At 45.3% G+C, this 17,986-nt stretch overlaps 1 protein-coding gene across 8 annotated transcripts in view; it reads left to right on the top strand.

Annotated features, from left to right (window-relative positions):
- Positions 1-17,986, top strand: part of ELF1 (E74 like ETS transcription factor 1) — a 917,745-nt gene that overhangs the window by 590,921 nt on the left and 308,838 nt on the right. The window contains exon 4 of one of the 8 annotated variants that reach the window (XM_069639220.1): positions 4,805-4,836. The exons of the other annotated variants lie outside the window; for them this stretch is intronic. The gene's annotated coding sequence lies outside the window, so the exon portion shown is untranslated. The remainder of the gene's footprint in view (positions 1-4,804; positions 4,837-17,986) is intronic. 8 annotated transcript variants of the gene reach the window in all.

Genomic DNA, 17,986 nt, shown 5'->3' with positions numbered 1-17,986 from the left:
GGTATTCCGGTTGCCGGGGTGCTTGGCACAGGCAAGGCGGCCACGAGATACCTCAAAGAACGGAAAGAAGGCGAAAACTGGTTGTCCCCACCAGTTAAGGGAAGGAGCCACTCCGTTAAGAGTTCTCCTCGGTCGTCGGGAAAAAGTGGTGAGACGGTTCAGCAGGGCTCCACCGGGTGGTGTCGTCGAAGCAGGTCGGCTCAGCTCTTCCCTCGTCGGATTCTTGGTCCTGTGGCGACTTCTGAAGTCCCAGTCCCCAAAGCCCTGCTTTTATGCAGCAAGCCCCCATTCACCCAGCCTAGCTGTCACTCAAACATGCTAAGTGGTGAGCCGGGCGGCTCACCACTTGGGCCAATCAGGACGGAGTGCGACTTGAGTTACCAAGGTAACTCAGTCCAGGGTGCCTAAATCCCCCTCCACCCCTCCTAAGTACCCCAGACAGAGTGGCACCACTTTGGAGGGCTTCTGTGGAGAAGCCCGCCAAAAGTGGAACAAAGGGCTCCACTTTGGGTCAGAGTTACAGAGGCGAACACCAACGCCATTTTAGAATCAAGTTTTGGCAAAAAGTCCCAACCGGAGTTATAAAAAGAAATATATAAACCGGCGGGATGTTTAAGGCTACCGTAAATAAATAATTAAATGTGTTAGCCTAAAACAATGGGAAATCCCATAGGGAAATATTCGCGGTCGAATATAAAAAGTAGTTTCCACTGCCACCAGCCAAAACTCGATCAGGGGGGACGGAGACGTGCCCCCTCGACTAACAGACCCTGGGGCAATCGAATTGCCCCAGCCAGTACGTCCACAATATGATGGTTTGTACTGGTTCTGTTCAGGATTCAAGACTAGCAAAGTCTTTGGTGACTTTACATGCCCTGGGAGACAGTAGTCAGTCCCAGGGTATGGAGTCTATGTTGGGGAGTCCCTAGGACACTCCTGGGTCACGGCACAGAGGGTGCTGTGTAACCCACATCACAAAAATACATGAGGCCCTATGGAGTAAAAGACCCCATAGCCCATTCAACACAAGGTTTAACCAAGATAACACAGTTCAACATGTCCAAGAGTGAGGGTAAAAGAGTCTCACTCTTGGCAGGAGAAAAAAAAATAAACTCCAGAAATCCAGCAAAGCTGCTGGGGGACTCACTAGGTAGGGAAATTCAGCCTAAACAGAGAATTCTCCCTAACAGAATGCAATTTCATGTGTCCACATTGGAAACTCGCTGCAACAACATCACAGTGTATGGGGATAATTGTGTAGCTCATGAGAGAAACTTCATGGCTTCTGGGCATCAATTTATAGCCCATGCGTGCAGTTACACATATCTTTTGGCAATTTAGCAGCTCATAGAGGCAGGTTTTATTTTGATTTAGCATACTTTTAGAAACCAGATCGAGCTTCAAGAAGCACCAGAGGCCTTTTCACAAACCTAGTTTCAGCACAGTTAAAAACGATTCGGTTAAACGAGTGAGAATTGTTAAAAGAGAGAAGGAGTGGGAAAGATGCAGGCTTTGGCATGGTGGGAGTAGTGCGGACCATCTGTCAATGTAGGTGGAAAAGTTAGGAGTCAAAGTGTGCGTTACACTGGTGGGTGACTGGCCAGGGATTAGAAGGAACTTTACAGCACATGGGGGATGTCACCGCTCATAGAGCTGTTTCACTTATGTATTTTTTAATACATTCATTTTCTATGAGCCAGTGGTTGAACAGCTTTTGGAGTCAAGGGACGGAGGGGCTCCTCAGGAGGCACCTCCAGCCTAAATGATTCAAGGGGCCTCATTACGAGGTTGGAGGTAGCTTTGCCGGTAAGAGCGGCAAGACTACCTTCATACCGGCATGAAAGTACGGCACCCGCGAATGGGCGAATATTCTAACACCGCCGGACCTGGTAATTGCCCTTTCTCAGGTGCCGGTAGATCCCCATTCCCATTTCAGCCCCATAGGGCTCAATGGGAATGGGGATACATGTAGCACCGGCACTGTTTATTACGGTGCCGGTGCTAAAGGCATGCTGTGCTCGCGGGTGCCTTTCATTCCTCCAGGGCAGACCTGGCGGAATGAAATGCACCCACGGCACAACTCGGAGTTTGCCGGTCCGGTAACAACAGTACTGGCAAGCATACCGGTACCGTTGATACCGGACCAACAACCCTGTAATGAGGCCCAATGTCTGTGGTAGCTTGTTATTTTTTTCAGTGGAGTTGCTTTGAATATTCCACCCAAATCTAGTGTGAGCGACCAAGTATAGTGAGGGAGGGAGCTAGGATCATCCTAGAAGGATTTGCAGGATAGGGCTCTCGCCTGAGAAATGTTTTGAAAGAAAGGGTTAAACTGGTGCATTTTAGAGGAAAATGTTCGAGAAATATTGGGTGCAAAGCCATACAATTTACAATAGTTTCTGTAGGGTTACACTTGAAATAGATGTGGTCGATGTCAGATCGCCTACAGCACACTGGAGCATTCACAACTAATTTTAATGATGCCAATGCCCACAATCTAAGACAATGGTGCCACTATGACACTAAACATGATCACTGTACCCACAATATATACCTGCATGGTCACAGTGAAACCTTCATGATTCTGTACCCACAAAAAAGTCCAGCATTGCCACCGATATCTCTTTGATCTGCTAGTGCCTTCATGCTGGCTACAACCAATAAATACCTTTATTACCACTGTTAATCAGTGTCATCATGCTGGTTGTGCTCAATAAATGTCAGTATGCCACTGTAACAACACCGTTTCATGCTAGCTATGCTCGAAATGAGCCAACATTGCCACAGTAAACCATCTTTGTGCTAGCTGTTCACAATAAACACCAGAATTGCTGGTGTACAAACACTCTTTCTTGCTGGCTGCTACCTAAATGTTCCAGTATTACCACTGTAAATGATGGTTCTGCTGTCTATGAACGATACATACAGATTGCCACTATAAAAACACAAGAACACACTTAAATGCTGGTTGTGCCCAATATAAATGTCAGAATGCCATCGTATGAATATTTTCTGTGCTCATTGAGTCGAATCTGGGCCACCTTTGCCCCATGAAATCATGTTTAATGCTTCCTGTGCAGTGCATTTATTCTATGGCGGAATGCCACATTCACGTTGCCAGTATGGCCCCTCTCACCACCATGAACACACATGCACGTATTTCACACATACACAAAATCACTTACATACACGGACACAGACAGACTTATTGCAACATACACAAATCATACATTGCAATTGCAGCATGCACACAAACACTTTTTTGTTGGCACTTACCTTTCCACGCACTCTGAGGCTCTGCATTTCCACGCTCACCATGCTTTTTGCAGTTTATAACATAACATGGAAGTTAAGTTTTGAGTATGATGTGTCAAGCAGTGTTTCTGGCATTGGAGATGCTAAGCAGTGCTCCCGCTCCACCATTCACCTGACAGACTGACACCTACTCAGAGTAATATCTGGCCATGAGAGAAGCAAGGGGGTGCACCAGGATATATGAGTGGTTCCCCATTAGGGTTTGCCCGCCGCTCTATGCCGCTAGCTCCACTACTAACTAGTGTCAGATCCTGAATCTTTGTGGCTATAGTATGCAATCTGCTCCTCACCTATTCTGAGGCCATCTGTGAGCATTATGATGGTATGCCCCTTACAGAAGAGAGTATAAGTGGGGCTAGAAGGAGATTATGTGGGAGTAGTTACCACTGCGATGACAGTCATTAGTAAGCAAAGACTTTCCCACACAATTCACTTTATCAACTTTTGTGTTACCGTACACACAACCTATCTGCAAATGAAAATTGAACGTATGTTGTCAAAGAATGACTTAATGCCCGGGCAGTTTTTCCAGAGAAGTAGCTTTCATTGAGCACAGAGACTCTGATTAGTGCCGAGGTAGCCACTCTGTCAACCTCTAGATGATTTGGCAATCAAATTCCATCAGCCAAAGCAGCATTCTCAGTGGTGAGGGATCATGGGAGTTGCAGGTCCTAAAATCTAACAACAAAAAATGTGTGGTAGGCTATGTTTACATTTCAACATATATATTTCTTGTTAAAGATTCATCCACTTTTGGATCTTTTTTGACCTAAAAATATCTAAACACTCCCGACTGTTACCGATACATGGGAATTCCTTATTAAAAGCCAAAAAATCATATTCAATGCATTATTAATTCATTAAAAAAGCACATCACTTAATTTCAATACAAAACATCTTCAATTAAAAAAAGTTAAAACCATCACATAATATGTAAAGTATATAAATTGTGACAATTCATAGCATTATTACATCACTAATATATACATAGATATGAGCTAACCTATCTCTGATAACAATCTTGTAACAAGACCAAGTCCTATTCCACTTCACATTGATTGAAAAGCACTCTGCAGGGTCCTAACATCTGAAGGGTAACAGTTTGGCTGCCCAGGGTTAGCAGGATCACAGCAGGTGTAAGAAGACTCTTTTTTAGGCTAATTGTACATAAAAGGGTGTATGCAGCTTACATGGCCATTGCAAGCATTGGTTCCAAAAGTATGTAAAGAAACCCCTTCAGACCATCTCTGTTGGGTGCACAGTCTCTGGCATATGATTACATATGCCATTGTCTCAAATTCAGATCAAGCTTACATGAACACATATCAGGAACAATTCAAACAAAGTTCCAAATGTCCAAGGCTGAAGGTACTGCACTATTATAGAAAGGTTATTCAGTAGTATGTAAGCACACAGCCTATTCTGCAAACAAGTATTAACTGTGTAGCAGCGGTCTGTAATTGAGTACTTCTCTATTTTTTGTTCTCAGGGGACCAGTACAATTGTGAGAAGATTTCCAAGGTATGTACAACAAAAGAGTGAACTGGTTACCTCTCCCTTAAATCCACATTTTGAGTATAGGCCAACACCTTAATGCTGTGTATAATTATACCACCTTATTACAACTAGCACTTGTATTCCACAAAATTATTTATTCAATTATAAAAACAAGAACATTTTTGGTAAAAAAAACAGTTTCTTTGATCATGGATAGCAAAAACAGAAGAAAGCAATTTCACTTTTAGTTTTTCACATACATCAAATATATATTTGTGAGGGGGGTTAGTACGTGATTTTCATTCTTGTACAACATATACAATATTTTCTAGTTAGTCATACAGAACGAAAAATAGGCCTAGGCCTTATTTTTCAAAACACTTGTTATTTACGGATAGTGACACCAGAGGACCAAAACCTGCTAAAGTCGTATTAATTGGGTTTTATGAGAGGCTCTTTAAGTCTGGCCTCCAAGATGGTTCAGGCTCTTAAGTATGGCATCGAGGATGGTCTACATATGTTTCGGCCCTTGTGTCTTTTAGGCGTTACTGACAATCATTTAATAGACCTTCTTCACAACAAAGTTGTTTCTTAACATCATGACTTAATCGAAAACCCCATTACTGTTGTCTGTGTCTCGATGCTACAATGCAAACAGATGCACATTATTGTATTAAAAACCACATAAAAACAGAAGAATTACATTGTGCAAGTTTTCGGAGTTGTTTTTCTGCTGTAGTGGGCACTAACCTGAATTTTGGAGCACGAGGACCTGGGCTGCCTCTGTCTTGATTGTGCAGAATTTTCCATCAATGTGATCTGCTGGATAAGTAACGTTACGTTTTTACTATCCTATGTGAGATGCAAAACTTTGATTTCTACATTTTCATATTGTATTCTCTTAATTTTGATAGGGTACTAACCTTTTATTAATAATTCTCTTTACGCCGCAGCTATTTGATTCTGTGCTTTGCCGCTCTCCGTTTGGACGGATTCTCTGGAAAATGAACACAATCCGATATTATGTCCATGTTTTAGATTTCATTTAATATGCATTTGAAATTGTGATACATTATCCGGTTGCTAAAAAACGATTTTTCTAGCTTGTAATGGACGTCTCGGTTAGATTATACCCATTGTATCCATGTTTTGGATTTCATTTAATTTGCATTTAGAATTCAAATACATTATTGGGTCGCTGGACCGATATTTTCATATTTTGACAGGTTTATCGGTTAGATTGGCCATCATTTGTCTTTGATTCTCCCACTTCTTTATGTTTGTTTGTTTGTTTCTTTATTTGTAGTGTGCACCAGACCCAAAGGTATTAGGGCGCGGAGATAAGAATGCTTTAGGCTTACAAGTTACAAAGTTCCATAGGCATCAAAATACAAATAAATTTGAATACAGTAAATATTACAGGTGCATTACAAAAATGGAGTCAGTACAGCATTCAGGTAATACAGGTGAGGAGTCGTCGCAGCGGAAGGCAAGGGTCCAGTAATTTGCTAGGTCAAGTAACTTTTTTTTTTGATAACACATTTTATTGTATTTTATGCAATGAAACAACAACATATCAAACCTCAATTATAAGACTTCGCATACAGGTGACAGAGTAGCACGGTTAAGTATTTCAGGTATAAACAATCGCAGAGATATCAGTAGTGTAGATACATTGGACGGTAAGATAGCTGGCAGTTTGTGCATCCTGGTATTGTTCAAGACTTCTAGAAGGATAGTATGAGCGGGTACAGGTCTTACATGCTTTCACAATGATACAATTTGACGACATTATAGCAGGGTTACATAGTCTTTTCCCATTTTCCCCAGATCTTATCTGCTTTGCTCGGACAGCCTCTGGCCTGGTAGACACGGCGTTCCATTAGGATGACTGATTCCACGTCCGTTATCCAGTGACCATATTTTGGGGTGTTTTCTGAGCCCCACAATTGTGCGATGTTCCTCTTAGCAATTCCCGTGGCTGTTGATACTAGTAGTTTTTCAAATCGAGCCAATTCTATCGTGTCAGCGATGCCCAATAGAAGGAGTTTGGGTTTCATTGGGATCGGGCGACATATGGCCCTGGAGAGTCTTGCGCTGCATTTGTGCCGGAATCGCTGTATGCGTGCGCATTGCCAGAGGATATGATAGAAGGAACCTTCTTCTTGTTTGCATCGTAGGCAGTTGGGATCTGATGTTCTGCCCCAATTGAACAGAGCTATTCGAGGATAATATATCCTGTGGAGTATCTTGAGTTGCACTAATCTAATGCTTGCTGAGATTGCACATTCTCTAGGGTACATCAGGATTTCAATCCAGTCTTCAGGTAATATAGGGCCAACATCGTTTTCCCACTTTGCCTTCAGGTTCAGCAGTTCCTTTGTGGCAAATGAAGAAATGACATTGTACATGGTAGACGTAACTTTATTACTCACACTGTCAATGACTATATTTCTTTCTATTGGCGTGCATTCTGGCATGTCCACAAGTTGGGTCCTGTGCGAAGCTAGTGCGTGCTGCAATTGCCCATAGTGATATTGTTCAGTCTCTGGGAGGCCATATGTGGTAGTGAGCTCAGGGAACTGTATTAGTTGGTCATTCACGATTATCTGTTGGATTGTCTGTATTTCAGCTGCAGCCCAATTTGGCCATTTTGGGAGATCGACAAGGTTTGGGAGCCTAGCATTGTTCCATATGGGTTGGACTGGGGTAATCTTGGTGTCCCAACCTAAATGTTTATGCGCTTCTTTCCATACCAAGGCTGTATGTACTGCTATCGTGCATTCGGGTGGGCGGGTTACTTTAGAGTAGAGGCTTTCAAGTGGGGACATACCGTGTCTCGCCGCTAGCTCTGCTCTTATGTGTGGGATGGTCGGGTCACCGTGTAGTATGTCATTAACTGTCGCCATCTGAGTTGCCCAGTAATAGATCTGAATATTCGGGAGTCCGATTCCCCCCTCCCATATCGAGCGCTGGAGAGTTGAGAGGGCGATTCTCGGGTGTTTCCCACCCCAGAGGAGTATACGTGTTGTGGTATCTATTCTGTGGAATTCCGCAGTGGGGACATGTAGGGGGGCGTTCTGGAGAATGTATAAGAGGCGGGGTAGAGTCAACATCTTGAAGAGTGCTGCCCTTCCTAGCAGTGTCAGTGGTAGCGCCTGCCAGTGGACTACGTCTTGTTCATATCTTCTGATAACTGGGTGTAAGTTTTGTTTTATATAGCTATCCAGCCCGTTGGTTATTAAAATACCCAAGTATCGGAATTGATTGGTTTCAACCTTATATGGGGAGCTGGATGTCGGTATACAGTCTACCCCTTTAACTGGGAACAGCACGGATTTAGACCAATTTACTTTGAGTCCGCTGAAGGTTCCATAATCTATTAGGAGTTGTGTGACCACAGAGCAGGAGGTCGCTGGGTCACCCAAGTATATTAGGAGATCATCTGCATAGAGGGATACTCTATATTCCCAGTTTAGACCCCATCTGAAGCCGGTCCACGTATTGGAGTCTCGCAGGAGGGCTGCTAATGGTTCTATTATTAGTGCAAATAGCATTGCCGAGAGTGGGCAGCCTTGTCTGGTTCCTTTGCCCAATCGGATGATGCGTGACGGCCACCCATTTACTCTAACTTCAGCCAGTGGGTTATTATACAGGAGTTGTACCCAACGTATGAACGGTTCCCCGAATTGCATCTTGCGCATTATGGCCCATAGTGCCTCCCAGTGAACAGAATCGAATGCTTTTTCGAAGTCTATGGCCAACAGGGCCAGGGATTGTTGTAGGGCCGGTGCTCTCTCTAATGCGAGATGCAGTCTACGAATGTTCATTCTGGTCGACCTCTGGGGCATGAAGCCACATTGGTCCGGATGGATTAAAGATGTAATGACTACTTGTAATCTATTGGCTAATATTTTAGCTAGTGTTTTAGCTTCACAATTAATGAGGGATATGGGCCGATAGGAGGTGCATTCTTCAGGAGGCTTATCCTTTTTGGGAATTACTATGATGCTGGCCTTGCGGAGATCTGTTGGGAGCTCGCCATGTGTTAGGGAGTATTCAAACACGTTGAGGAGGTGAGCGGGTATATCGAGGTGGTTTAGCTTTTTCCAGACGTCTACCGGAAATCCGTTTGGGCCAGGGGTCTTGCCTGCTTGTAGTTGCCCGATGGCGGTTGAAATTTCAGTAGTGGTGATTTTGGAGTCTAAAGCGGAGATTTGCTTTGTGTTGAGTGTTGGGAGGGCAATAGTGGTTAGTATATTAGTATCTATGGCAATGGTGGGGGGTTTGTATAGGTCTTCATAGAACTCGGCAAAGCGTTCAGCAATCTCTACATCAGTGTAAACTAGGTTTTCGTCTAACGTTCTAATATGGTTCACCTTCTGTTGTCCTTCGTCTCGCTTTTCGAGCCACGCAAGCATTTTGCCTGCCTTGTCACCTGTCTCATATACCCGTGCCTTCATTGCAGCGTGTGCTTTCCTGGCACAGTCCAGAGACAGATTGTGCAGTTTTTTCCGTGCCAACAATAGGGCCCTATTCGTCTCTGGGGTGTCACTGGCTATATGTTCCATCTCTTTGGATAGGACCTCACTCTCCGCCTCGATGAGTTTTTCACTGTGCTTCTTTTTTTTATGGGATGTCCATGATATAATTTCTCCGCGAAGGACCGGTTTATACGCCTCCCACAATGTAATGGGATTATCCACCGATTCTGCATTAAGTTCGAAATAATCGGAGGTGGTTGTTTCCATCATCTCCTGGAATTCTGGGAGTCCTAGGTAGTAGGAGTTCAACCGCCATGAGGGTGGCGGTCGTGGTCTTGCTGATTCCAGTTCAAGCAGGAGCGGGGAATGGTCAGAGATTCCACGTGGGAGGAAGGATGCACTGCTTAGTTTGTGGATAGATTGTTGTGGGAGGAAGAAGTAATCTATCCTTGACATCGAGGCATGGGCTCCCGAATGGAAGGAGTACTGTCGCGTTTGAGCCTGAAGGGTTCTCCACGCATCACATAGGCCCATTGCTGACACGAAAGAGGCCAGTCTCGTCGTGGTGGCCGGGTTCCTGGTTCGCAGGTGTGTGCGGTCCAGGGTATAATCCATGACCTCGTTGAAGTCACCCCCTATCACCATTGTGTCTGCCAGTCCCGTTGCCACGATAGGGGTAATTTCGTTTAGCAGGTCATTAAGGAGAGCTGGCGGTGAGTATACCGCCATGAGTGCCAGTGTTTGGTTCCATAGCGTTGCTTGGATGTGCACATATCGGCCTCTTGTGTCTTGCAATATATTTGTAATTGCCAAAGGAAGCTTCTTGTGAATTAGTATGAGGACCCCTCTCGCGCCCATAGAGAAGCCAGCATGTACCGCAGTGCGGTAGTTTGATCTTTGGAAGAATTTGCATATGTTACCGGCTAGGTGCGTTTCGGTCAACATGGCTATATCTGGGGAATATCTATTTAGATGCTGGAGGACCAGGCGTCTTTTGATACTATTACCTAATCCGTTCACATTCCATACCAGGAGTTTGAGTTTTCTTTGGCTTGGAGTGTTCTCAGCTGTCATTATTGTTCTGGGATTTGTTTACACAGGTGGAACTCCTCGGTCGCATCCCCGTCATATCCATTCCGTCTAATCTACATATCGTACTCCTCCTGCCCCTGTATGCTGAACATTGAATACATATAATAAATCCAACTCCCCCCTCCCCATACTCCACCCACAACTGAAGCATCTGTCGACCCATTGTTTAACTTTTGAACAACCTAACTGTAGACTACATCAAACTGCCCTGTGACAGTCCGAGTCCAGAGCGCAAGTGTGCCAGGTGCTGACACTGAGAACAACACTGGGCAGGGCAGTGGGGCTCCGCTATGGGCGCTCCGAGTTTACTTTATGCCCGGTGGGGGGGGGGACCGCCGCGCGGGTGGCCGCCAGCCGGGGTTGCCGTCGTCAGCACCCTTGCAGTGTGCGATGTAGCATCTTGCGGTATATTTGTGGCGAAGTGGACGTCCAGGATCTCGGCGATGTTTGCTAATCCGCCATCTGTTGTGGGATTCGTATCTGCTGTTGTTGTTGCGGTGCATGTTCAGGTGGTCGCTCAGGGCGAGGCCTATTCCGTTCTCCTCTCCGTCTCTCGTCGGCACTCCAGTCGCCATCTATATGCTCCTCAGCCCATCTCCATGACTTCCTCGGATCCGTGAAGTGTACTGTTGTATTTTTGTGAAAAATCTTAAGTTGGGCGGGGAATACGAGCCCATATTTAACTCCCATTGCTTGGAGGCGTTTTTTGAGGGGGTCAAAGGATTGGCGCCCTTTCTGAACTTCCCTGGTGAAATCTGGGAAAAAGGCAATTCTTGATCCGTTGTACGTGATAGTTCCCTTAGACCTCGCCAGCTGCAGCACTGCATCTCTGTCTCTATAGTTTAGGAACCTTGCTATAATTGTACGAGGCGGTGCTCCTGGTGTGATCTTGCCGGCGGGAATACGATGGGCACGCTCAATGGAAAAGAACTTGGAGAAAGACTGTACGTTATATATGTCCGCGAGCCAGCCCTCCAGGAAAAGCTCCATACAGTCTCCCTCTGTCTTTTCTGGAAGGCCGAGAATACGCACATTGTTGCGCCTCGATCTGCCCTCAGTGTCATCTGCTCTTGCTTCCAGGAGTTTTATTCTTGCCATCATGCCAGCCATTTGACGGTTGACTCCGCGGAGGTTGTCTTCAGTTTCGGAGATCCGCATCTCTGCCTCCCCGGTGCGTGACGTTAGCTTCTGGAGGTCGTGTCTTAGCAAGGATACTTCTGCACCTATGCTGTCCATCTTTTTCTCCATGGAAGTTCTAGAGCCGGCAATAGCACTCATAATGTCTCTGAGGGAGATATTCTCTTCCATGCTATCCGGGTCTTGTTGTAGTGGTCTCTCTGGGGAGCGAGGCATTGGTGTAGTTGCATATTGTTCAATCCTGCTTTGCGTGATGGTCTTTCTGGGCTTATCTTTCCCCATTGCCGGTATTTTGGTGAAGTGGCTGTGCAGGTCCAAGATTCGCCTGGAAGGGGGGGCTCGCTGTAGGACAAGGGGGCAAGTATTGCCGAAAGGGAGGGAGATTCCGGTATGGTCGGTCCAGTCTTTCGACTCTATGCAGTAGGGACGTTTACAGTTCCTGAGTGCATGTCAAGGACAATCTCACAGTGGTGAATGGGAGTCCTATGAGTGTGCACAGGGAGGACAGTTGTGCTTAGTTTCCCATAGTTGCATTTATCGTTGTGGGAAAAACAGTGCTGTCCAAGCTGAGGAGGCACAGGGGTAGCCGTCTCTTAGAGCCTCGCAGCAATGGCGTGGTTGTTTTATTGAAGGCCTTCTGGTGTAAAGGCAAAATCTCTTGGAATTTTTTGTCGCTGCTTGCTGGCAGTACGCGCTAGATTACTAAGTTTTTGGGGCTGGGAGCGTGGTCTTTGTTCGTGTATGTCTGGGCAATGTCACACAGGATGATCGGGTTCCATCACGCGTCCCCAGGGACGCCGGCGATATGGGCAGGAGTTGGCGTAGGAGCTGTTGGAGTGCTCCCCGCGGCTCTGTGCACCCGGGTTGTTTCGTTTCTTCGCTTCCGTGCAGAGCTCTCCACGTGTCTCTTGGCGATGGGATTCCTGCGGCCTATGTGAGGAGGGGCGATGGTTCACTGCCACCCGCCAGGATCAGCTCTCGTTCCCTCCCCTCTCCTTACCAGCATATGATTGTCCGCGGCGCGGCCGCCGGGGAGGACGTGCGGGCGCTCTACGAGGAGCGGAGCACCCGCGTCCACAGCATAGGAGCCGGATTCCGCCTTGCGTTGGCCCCCTCCGAGGAGGTGGGGGGGGCCTCTCCGGCGCTTACCCACGCGATCGGGTGACAGCCTCAGGTTCTTTCTGACGCGATAGATTCCCGGCTGTGCGTTCCGCACGTCCGCCGGCAGTCTTCTGGGTCCGTTGCTGGCGGGAGGTTCTCCCTTCGCAGTTGTGCACGCGGAAGCGTCCGATACTAGTCGGTGTAATCCGGCAGCTGGGGAGGCGGCTCGAAGCAGCCGATTCTTTTTCCCGGAGCCGGTGGGTGGGTGATTGCGCGTCGCCCGTTCTCTCCTGGGCCCGCTGCAGCTCCAGGCCTCGCGGTCTCCACCTCTCGATTCCTCAGGCGGCCATCTTGGTTTCCCACCACTGTTTGCCGTCCGTGATCTCCGCGGTTTATATCTCGCACAGCACGCACCGATTCCGATCCAGGATGTTCCGGATCGAAGCAGCAGAGTTTCGGACGTCTCTACAATAGTTGTGGGACTCCGCAGAAGTATTTTAAGAGCAGGATGAATGAAGGATTGGGCTGGCGGCCGGGAGCGGCGAGGGATCACGTCCTCATCGTACGCCCGCTGGCCACGCCCCCAGGTCAAGTAACTTTGAGCCCTTTGATCATGTTTAATCTGAAGAGTGGGTAAGATTGGTCAGTTCTTAGAGTAGGTGGGAGGGAATTAAACAGTTGGGCCGCTTTGACGGGGAAGCTATTTCCCCCGGTTGTCGTCATTTGGAAGGGAGGACTGATATTCAATTTGTATAGGCTGTTCTAGTAGGTCTGGATGTGACTCTTCTTTTGAATCTTTTGTTAGGTAGCTCGGTGGCGCATTATTAAGGCATTTGAATGTTAGAGAAGCAGTTTTAAGTTTAATTTTGTCAGCTGTAGAGAGCCAGTTCGATTGTCTTCTGATCATTGTTATATTTAATTAACGTGGGTTATTAAATACAAGAATAACCAGTCTTTTGGGTGGGCGAAAAAAGGAAAAAGGGTATTTTTTGCTTTCAGCGGATTATACTGAGCATGCTGGAGCATTCGCATCCCCATACTGGTGCTGTCTTCATTTACGGGAGGATATGACTCAACACACCTTATCAGGAGAACACCCGTAGTTCAGTTGTACTGCATTTCGTCTTACCTATTCAGGCGGGACGTGATTATTCAAGTCTCAATGGCATGCGGGCACCGAGGGATCTTCTTGTGTGTCGTGTGAGAGGAGACACTTACTCTGCAGAATATCTTTCTTTCTCTTTGGGCAACTCATTAGATACATTGAATGGTAACCTGACGTCATCGCGTTTCTGCACATCTCCAAAGCTTCGTGCTGCTCGCTTTCATCCACAGATAGGCATCTTACTGCAGCATTTTACTGCGGCATCTTAGGAGGGAGGTTTGTACGCCTTATTGATGTTACGGGAGTGCTCTTATACTAACTTTAGCTTTTATTTTCTTCTGATAATATCAAAATAAATGCCCAAGACGCAACCAATCACTGAAGAATGTAATTGTAAGCGTATATTTGGCGGTATTTTTAACAGAAGGAAAACATGTCTTGCTACGACAGTCCTGATATCATAAACTAGTTGTATGGGCAAAAACAATCCCCATTTTTGGATCCAATAGGGCTCGAGATTACAGGTCTATTTCTGTCAGAGAACAGTATCGATCTTCGTCTTGATTGAATGTTCATGTAACTTTCTTTATATGACTGAACAGACATCCAAGTCAAGACGGGGACACATAATGGGGGGGCAGAATGTTTTGGAGACCTGTATTAAGATGTTTTGCAGGCAGATCAGAAAGGAGACATGTAACTTCCATGTGAACGTCAAGTGCAAGGCGAACAGAGTTCAGCACATGAACCTATTCCACAGTAATGGGAGTGAGCCCCTTGTTGCACAGCCTCTCCAAAGACTGTTCGGGGAAAGGAACGCACAACTGCCACTCTTGTTGAGCATCACTGGAGTGTGCATCTGGGTGTGGTTTAGAGAGAAAAATTCTGAAAAGTGGCCACTATTTACAAAAGTGTAATTCCATTTGATCAAGAAAAGTTTCTCAGAAGGTGCTTTGGTAATCATAAACACTTCAGATTATGAAGATGAATGTTGGCGACAACTCAGGGCTGAGGATATTTATGCAGAAGATTTTGAATATGATCCTAGCAAGGATATACAGGCCGATTTAACATCACTACTTAACTATGCCCAAGAAATGGTCTACATTAATGACAAAATTAACACATTTACAACATTTACAACAAAGTCGTATCCTGGAATGCCCATGTTTTACTTACTTCCTCGAAGGAGGCATGGGAAAGTATATCTGTCTAATACACTGGGAGTGGCTGGTGGCTCCAACTGTACTCCCTCGAAAAGAGAAGAATGTTGGCACCTCAAGCATAGTTTGCTTGATATTGTTGCTCTGATTAACAAAAGCAAGGACTCTAGAGCACCGGGACCAGAGGGTATTTGTAATGTGCTATGAGAAAAAATCTAGTGGATTGGGCAGGAGTGCTATTATCCTTGATTAGGGGCACTAACTGGGTTCCTGATGCATGGACTAAGATTATTATTGTCCCAGTCTACAAACAGGCCCGCAGTCTAATCCTAAAGGCTATCTCCTTTTAGTGATGTTAGATGTCCCTGCCAAAATCATCTTTTACTGGATGAGTTGACCATGTGGGCTATGCAGAAAGAACGCTTGCCTTTCAAAGAGGATTTCATAAGTCCTATTAGACTGCTGATAACGGTGGTCAGTCAAAATCTCAAAAAAAAATCTCGAATGCCAATAATGCTGAAAAAAAAAATCGAAAAAAAAGTCGAATTACTCTTTTTTTAATTATATATTTATTTTGGGGTCCGGGATTAAAAAAAATGGGTAAAATGTGACTTTTTTTTTTTACATTTTGACTTTCGAGATTTTAACTTTCGATTTTATCAATATAAACCGCTGATAACATTATGGCCTTGATCTCTCTGATTGAGGGAGCTTGGAATTCCCATAGACAACCCATCTATGTTGCCTATGTTGATTTGTTGATTTTAGCGCAATGTTTGACACTGTAGATTGTAGTAAACTGTGGAAGAAACTTCAGTCTTGTGGCATTCCTGCGGGACTTCTTAACATCATTAGTACATTTTACAGTTAGTAACAACATGGTAAGAGTTAGATTGAATGAAAAGGGGGCATTAGCTTTACCTATAGCGTGTTGTCGAGGCCTTAAACAAGGCTGCATATTGCCCCCCTTGTTATTCAGTCTATACATGCCAGATTGTCAGAATTCCTCTTCACAAATTTGACCCGTAGTGTAGAAGAAGAATTCTTCCCACCAATGTACCCCTTTGTATGTAAGAAATACACAGTGCAAAGGAATCAATTAGTTGAAATAATGGATATCCCACCGAGACCAGGTGGCTGTAGGAGGAAATATAACACAATAAGTACCAAAAGACTGATGATTGAAAATCACAACTCTAATCTAAAGCTCAATACACTTACCTGAGTGAACTGAATAGTAGGTAAGTACTACCACGGTCAGGTTAAGAAAAAAAGGCCCAGAAAAGTTCTGCAAAAAACAATATTCACTATAAGTAACGCTATGTGCCTGAGAGAATAAGGATACTGAACTAAGTGAACTTTACCACAAGAATTTCCTTACCAGGGAATATCCATGAGGGAATCCGTAGAATGAATAGATGACACGAGCCACCTTCAGCAATCCGCGATCACAAACAATACTCTCACGGTGCGGGGAACAGTTCTTCCAAGGGTTCGAATTCCCGCGTTGCAGTAGAGGCTGTCCCACGGTGCAGCGGAGGCTGTCCCACAGAGCAACGGTGGCTGTCCCACGGAGCAGCGGTGGCTGTCCCACGGAGCAGCAGAGGGTGTCCCACGGAGCAGCAGTGGCTGTCCCAGATACCAGAGCACACGAAACGTGAATGCAGAATCCAAAAAGAGTGATCCATAAGCCGGTCCAAATCCAAATATACCTAGCGGGCACCAAACAACAGTGAAGGAGATAGCAAATCACGAAATCAGGTCACAGAAGCCAGAGATCCAGAAACCATGAAAAACTATGAGGAAATGTCGCCAAAACAGTAGGGTAATCCAAAGCCAAAACAAGTACAAGTCTGGGTCAAAACACGAGGAAAGATCGTAGAACTATGAGGCAAGAGACAGAACGCCAAAATGCTCAATCAGAAGCGCTGAGCAACTAAGATGGAGGGACTAAATACCCAAGATCACCTGATCAACGTTGTGATCGTGCACGAACGTTACCCCTCCTTAGCAACGCGTCACTAAGCTTCCATGGCAACCTCCAGGCTCCGCCACGGATCGCGTTTCTGGCAACCCAATGCCATTGTCCCAGCGCTTTCTTTTGTTTACTTTGTCCAGCTGCTGAAGGCGCACGAAAACCCGTACGCAAGTTCCCATGCCTGACACAGATTTGTCATTAACATTGTAGACTCTAACTACTGACGTCCCTAGATTGAGTGAAACGAGATTGTCCTGGTTAGGTTATGCTGCTGACTTGCTTCTCATTAGTCAGAACCCGAAGGGCATACCAAAGTTCCTATATTCTCTTCAGTCATTTGCTGTGGAACACAATCTTAAAATCAAGGCTTCAAAGACCAAGACTATGTCATTCATGCCTGGCAAAAGTAAGGCCACTAAGAACTACATTTGGCAACTGCAAGGTTCCACAGTGGAAAGAGTAACCGAGTACAATTATTTGTAAGTCACGATTGATGACAAACTCAATTGGGACGCACACGTCAAAAGATAAGAACTGAAAGTGAGCCAACAGCTTAGAGCTATAAAAAGATTTGTTCTTCAACATGCAGTAAATACATTGAAAGCCGTCATCATGGTATACATAAAGAAGATAGTTCCAAACTGATGTACGGGAGTGTGATTTGGGGAAGAAGAGAAATTGTGGCCTGATTAGACTACAGGATATTTGTATTAAAAGGCTGTTCAATTTTCCTATGAAGACCCCTGCTGAATTTTGTATGTGTGAGTTAAATATTCCTTCGGTAAATGCACTTCTCTCAATGCATCAAGCCATGCACTATTGGAAATTAATACGGCCAGTTGGTCACTCTTGGCACTCACTTCTGTTAACTGAGGTGAGGAACAGGATATGCATATACAAGAAGTACACTTGCTCTGAACTTATACAGAATTACATCAAGTGGGAACAACAGCTGGATCTTAACTCTGCATCTGTGTCTAGAGCAACATTTAAAAAACGGATGAAGCAGTACTTGTATAAGCAGGACAGTCTTCAACTATGGGTTAACTTATCAGCTAAAGCTCCCAGCAGAGACTTTATTAATGGATTGGACCTCCCACCAAAGTTGGGTTGG

This window comes from Ambystoma mexicanum, chromosome 7q (genome assembly GCF_040938575.1).
Source record: "Ambystoma mexicanum isolate Mex_15411 chromosome 7q, UKY_AmexF1_1, whole genome shotgun sequence".
Taxonomy (NCBI): Eukaryota; Metazoa; Chordata; class Amphibia; order Caudata; family Ambystomatidae; genus Ambystoma; species Ambystoma mexicanum.
The sequence above is the reverse complement of the archived record's forward strand: the minus strand, read 5'-3'. Positions and strand labels throughout refer to the sequence as shown.